Genomic DNA, 6,000 nt, shown 5'->3' with positions numbered 1-6,000 from the left:
GGAGCAGTCAAAGCAACCAAACGATTGTAAACAAATGAATACTTGTTCTAATGTAATTGGTTCAAGAAAGCCTTCATGAGTTTTACGCATAACCAGATAGTGGAATAAAGCGTGTATTGAGGAAAGAAAACTTCCTCTACGAGGCCAGGGGAAACTGAATATGTAAGACTCGATGTCTTCAAAGGATATTAATCGATAATAATCATAATCAAATGACTAAAACCAAACAAATGATTTGGTTCCACAGCAACCAGCGGCTGGTGGGTAAGATACTCGTGCGACAGCCCACGGCGCTGTTTCGTCATCATCCTAACCCGTTTAGACAACATGGTGCCGCAGAGCGAAATTTTTCTTCGCAAGTAACCTGCCCACCTTTGCCCATGACTCTCTATCGGTAGCAACGACCTCCATATACCTCGTGATACAACCGGACGGCCAAGCTTCGTGGAGTTTACTCTAACCGCTCCGCAGCATCCAGCGGAACCAGTCACAACAACCATCCATCTTTGCTCCCAGCGATCGCAGGTCGCGTCGCGCTATCAAAAGACCAAGGGGTGCTCGACTCGACGTCGGTCGCGCTTCTTAGCGCCACAGAACCGCGCAAAACACACACAAACATAGCAAAAAAAAAACAAAAAAGAGGTAGGAGCGCGAGCTAGCGCGCCCAGTGCTTCCTCCAAAATGGGGAAAAAAAGAAGGAAAGCAAGATCCATGCCTCTCGAACCGTCGCGCCCGTCTCTTCGCCGCATCTTTCAGCGGCACGCACAGGCACGCACACACCTTGCCGCCCGTAGCGCGGGTCCGCGCCCCCTTCCCGCACCTCGGGCCGCTCCAGTGGACTCTTCCCGAAAACCGAGGCCAGCGCCGCCGCGGCCGCGTGCAGCGTCGGCGACGGCGGCTGGCGGCGAAACCGACGCGCGCTACTCGCCGCCCAACCAGCGGTGCCGGCTTTTTCGGTCGGGAGTCGCGCGCGCGCGCTCCAACGCTCACTCGCTCGAGTCGCGCACTCGGCGCTGCGCCTCCTCCGGGCAATGACGCGCAGCACTCGCGCCTCCTCGCGCGCCTCCCCTCGTCGCCTCCTCCCCGGTTGCGCCGCCACCACAGAAGCCGCTCGCTACTCTCACCGTGGCATCGTCAGCAGCGGGAGCACCGGTGGCTGCACCCCTTGACACGTGAAGAGGTGCGCAGCAAGACACTTCGCCGCAGACGTCGCGCATCTCCTCTCAAGCTGCGCGACGGAGGAGCGGGCTCTCTAAACACCGTTCTTTGCCACCGTTGGCGAAAGCAGCCGGTGGAGAGTTCCTGAGGTGAACATCGGATGAACTTTGGAGAGGAACTCGGCGATCGACTTCGTCTGTGAACTGAAAGAATTCTCTTCGTGTTGGCTGGAAGAACTGTTCACCGCTTGAACACTTCAAAAAAAGGAAGCAAAAGCACCGACTTGTGGACTTTCAAGTGCACAGTTCGGCTTGTGCGGCAGGAAATTTTGACAGGGTCATCGACAGAGAAAACTTGGACGAAGTTTGCGAAGGCTCATACGAAAAAAAACATAGTCGTTGGTGTACTTCAATAGAGATTCTCGGTTGATAATAATCAGAAGGAGCAGAGTGGAGAAGACGGTGTCGCTGAAACAATTTGGTAGTGGTTCTTGCTATCCGCTGGGTGCGTGTAGTTCCCCCTGCGCTGGGTGCGACGATGGATGAGACCTGAGGCTCCGGTGAGTGATCACTTCTCTTCTACTTTCCGGCCAGAGGTGTTATCTCGGTGCAGGGAAATGGGAGGGGAGGGGGTGAGGGTAGGAGGAGTAAGGTTGTGGCTGCAAGTTTGCCTGCAGTCCTCGAGTAATGTCGAAATTTGCTTGATTTTTAAGGCGCAAGAAGATACCGATCGTTAGCCTTCAGTCATTAATCTTCGAAACTGTATGCGTAAGTTTACGTGAGATATACGAATGAAAAGATCATTTTTATAATGAGACAACCTTCACAGACGACGTGTGCGTGCGTTATTATTTCTTTAATGGGCCGTTTTATATCTACAGAATCAAATAGCGAGCAGCCGTCAACGCGTAAGTGTATTTTCGTAGTGTAATTGTAACGCACGCCACGCGTTTACATGCATTGTGTCATGACACAGCGAGTGAGAAATGTAGCTAAAGCAGCAACACTATAATTAGTGGATAAAGTTCAGCTAATGAAGCTTCAAGGGGACGGCGCCTGCGATACGTACGGACAATTAGGCATGTTTCACCTGGGAAACACCTATACGATTTTCCGGCCGCGCGTCGTAAGACAACCATTAGATTGCACCGTAGGCCGTTCTCCCTTGCAATGCGCTTGTTGTGTGCGCTGCCTACTTTTTATAAGTTTCGTAAAAAGGGAACCGTTCAGTTGAAGCCCTTTGATGCCGATAAGCAAAAAATCTACCTTGATTTTATTTACCAAACGATAGCACGTTGGCCAGCGCTGTCCTAGTTTCCTAGGTTGGTTATCACCTCTGTATACTTCCGCTAGGACATTACTGACAGCATGATATGTGCAGTTGCATGAGCAGGTATGAGACAGGCAAGTGCGTGTAATTAGTATTTCGTCGCGTAAAATTAGTCTTATGGCAGAATTTGTTAGTCGACGTCCACTGTGCAATATGCCACACGGAGGTGGTGAGACTGCACCTATAGGCGGAGCACTCCGTATTAGTTTGAATCACCTGGCGCTCTTCAAAGCCCAGGCAGACCTCGGATCGCGCGAACAACGAAACGCAGGCGCCTTCGCATTCCGCCTCCGACGGATATGATGCCTGCGGGATGCGAATCCGAACTCGCGAACGAAGCAGGCTCAAATTGCGCAATCATTTGCTAGCGCGAAATTGGTGCTGTGAAACGCGGCACATCAAGCGCGTATTTCCTTAATGGGTTTCTTTTCATTTCAAGCTACTTCGGAAGAAGCACACCGATGCGGGCGAGTTGGTTCTTTGTTGACACAGAAGCTTTCGCAACGCATTATGCGAAGAAATACCGAGAAGACATACAGGAGGCCCGGGTGCATTCTTTACTCTGTCTCCGTCCTGGTGTGTTGCTCTGCAAAAAGCTGTAATACGTCCTGCGGCGACCTTATTCAGCCACGAGCATCTTTTTTTTTTTAGTCTCCGCATTTTAGCAACAACGAGAGGCCCCTTATTTACAAAGTTATTACGCCAGTAAGAACAGCAGGGAAACGTGGTCTTCGTAAATAAAAATAGCAGCCACTGCGGCGCAGACCGGACACCGCACCTTACCTGGTCGGGTCATCGCTGTTCTTTATTAGATGCGACAAAAAAACGTAAGTTTAGAGGCCATTTCAGGTCAGTTGCCGTCCATTTCAATCACACATTTGGAATAGAGTTGCATGCTGCTTGGGAACGCGTAGTTGACTGTAGCCGCGATCGAACGTTCTTCCTGTGGTGCCAGCACCGAAACACTCCATCTAACGCCTATATAGCTAGCATACGGATGAGTTCAGAGTGCCTGCAGTGCGCAAATCTGGCGTCTGTACACCGTCGACGCTGCAGTTTACGAGAGCCTCGCGTGTCCAGCTTCGCTTGTTCGCCGCCGTGTCCGGCGACAGCGGCCGTCTCGCGCAGTTTGGCTTTCCATTAATTCTCGCCGACTTCGCGTGCCGCGTCGCGCGCACCGTGCGCTCCGGGCACCAAAATGAGGACGCCGCTGCTCCTCCGGCGCGTCGTTAAAAACGCGCACGCGAACGAACAACCGCCACCGCTGTAAACACGGGCGTCTACACGCACTCGCGCGCTCTACGTCGCCGGACGAGCTCTTAAGTGGTCGGCAGATGTTTCGGCCGGCTGGAGCGCGAGCCGTCGACTTTCGGCGCAAGAGGCGTGGAGCCCCGCGATAAGACTCCTTGATCTTCCAGCTTTATTGTCGGCACGGAAGCACCAGCTTTCACCCCTTCTGGTCTTGCTTCTTTCCCGAACGGACAGGCAAGTGGTTGCCGTGCAACCTTATCGACACTCCTATGCATGAACACCCAGTTTATCTCTCTCTCTCTCTCTCTCTCTCTCTCTCTCTGCCTCTATGTATGAGTGGCGGAATAATGATAACGGCCGCTGTTCTCGGAGGACAATTTGTGTATCGACAGAAAACGGGTGCGTGTTTTGGCATTTCGGCGAGAGCGCATGTCACGACATTTACCAATTCACGCTCCCGTCTAATATATCACGTCATCCAATGCAAAAGTAATAGATCACGAGGTGTGCCGCTGCACAGATGGTCTGGCTTGACTCAGATTTTGATGCGTGAGCGATCGACAGAAACTATAAGTATTAACGCCTTGTCACGTTACACAGCCACGCGTGCTTGCTCTACGCCGTAGGAGTGAAAGTCATACCCGATATCTCAGCCAAAGTACTCGGGCACGTCCTTGGCTCATGGAAATACAAAAATGTCGGGACATCGAGAATACTCAGTGGGGAGCGCAACGTTAAGTGATAGGCGCCGCTGAACCTTCAAGTCAGGAAGTCTGTCTGCAGCGATAAGAATTCTACAGCCTGTGCCCCAAGGTGCCACCCCCCCCCCTGCCCCGCACACGCGCACACTCCCACACTTGCAGTCCTACATCAAAACGTCCGGAGCCAATGAAGCACGCTCACAGAATGATAAAATTAGGGCACATATTTCGGCGTTGCTTGTACTCCTCGGATAAAATACTAAGCAGTGTGGCCAGAGCTAAGGTGAAAGAAAAAAAAAGACAAGCAATGCCTTTGCGCAGACAAATAAAAAATGGAAACCAAGGAGACCGTGCGAACGAAGCCATCAAGAAATCCACCCCGAGCCAAGTAAAAGGGCGTGCAATGCAGGCTTTCTTGTTTTCACGAAGTAGTCACGTAGGCGGACGAGAGTTCTAGGCCACCCTAAATTTGGACGTTACGGAGCAAGTCTTCCTCTGCCTTCCCTGTAGAAGCCACGACTGCGACAGCTTGTACCTTTCAGACATTCCTTCAATTTCTAGTATTTTTTTTTTGAGGGGGAGGGGCTCCTCGAGAAAGAAGGAAATGATAATAATGAAATGTACGCGACAAAAACTAGCGCTAAGTACATTCTCATAAATTTCGTGTAACGAATGAATTCTCAGTTTTTACGTGCCAAAACCATGATTTGATCATGAGGCACGCCGTATGGGGACTCAGGATTAATTCCGATCACAAGAGATCTTTAACGTGCCTCCAGCGCACGGGACATGGGTGTTTTTGCGAATCGCCTGCATCGAAATGTGGCCGCCGCGGCCGGGGCTTGATCTCGCGACCTCGTGCTTAGTAGCGCAACACCACAGCCACTAAGCAACCACGGCGGGTAAATCTCGTATATGAATATGGCTAACGCACACCGATGACGTCGCGCGATGCGAGCTCGTCGCTTTTTATTTATTGTATTTTGCTCATTTCTAATTAATTAAATACACTGTATAGGGTCTTAGGCGCTGCAGACAACGGTCCGATGATAACACCAGCGTATAGCGAGCAGTCAAAAACTATAAAGAATGTCACTGGACGGCTTTTTTTTTTTCTTTTTTTGTTTCTATCTGTTGTTCTCTCGCAGGAAAAGTTTCATTCGGAAGAGTGCAACTGCAACGCCATGGCTAGAACAGATGGTTGACTTACTGAATAAAAGCGCGGAACGACAACATGAGAGCACTGCAAAGGAGCGACAAATCAATTGCTATACGATAGTAAAAAAGGGACATAATTAGGATCATTATGAAATATGTCCTTGCGTGCAGTCAGAAACGAATCGCGGAGATGCGCAACCAGCCATCCAGTCCGTCTCTTGATTTTAGCAAATGTGACCAAATTTGCCATTCTGAATACTCACAATCCGTCATATTCTTTAACAGCGTTATGTTTGCTCGTTTGAGTGAATTAGAGAAAACGTGGTACACAACATCATTGTAGACAACATGGAGGCTTTGTATTGCCTGGCGGAATTCGATCGACAGTCTCGAGAATAGCCTT

At 50.6% G+C, this 6,000-nt stretch overlaps 1 protein-coding gene across 2 annotated transcripts in view; it reads left to right on the top strand.

The window, feature by feature from the left end:
* The first annotated feature begins 218 nt into the window (after positions 1-218).
* LOC126542196 (uncharacterized) overlaps positions 219-6,000 on the top strand; it is a 170,483-nt gene continuing 164,701 nt past the window's right edge. Inside the window, exons 1-2 of one of the 2 annotated variants that reach the window (XM_072286417.1) lie at positions 219-1,717; positions 2,927-2,954. The gene's annotated coding sequence lies outside the window, so the exon portion shown is untranslated. The remainder of the gene's footprint in view (positions 1,718-2,926; positions 2,955-6,000) is intronic. The other variant, XM_050189148.3, reaches the window with a different exon arrangement.

This window comes from Dermacentor andersoni, chromosome 2 (assembly GCF_023375885.2).
Source record: "Dermacentor andersoni chromosome 2, qqDerAnde1_hic_scaffold, whole genome shotgun sequence".
In the NCBI taxonomy this organism is placed as follows: domain Eukaryota; kingdom Metazoa; phylum Arthropoda; class Arachnida; order Ixodida; family Ixodidae; genus Dermacentor; species Dermacentor andersoni.
This window is presented reverse-complemented; position numbering and strand designations above follow the sequence as displayed.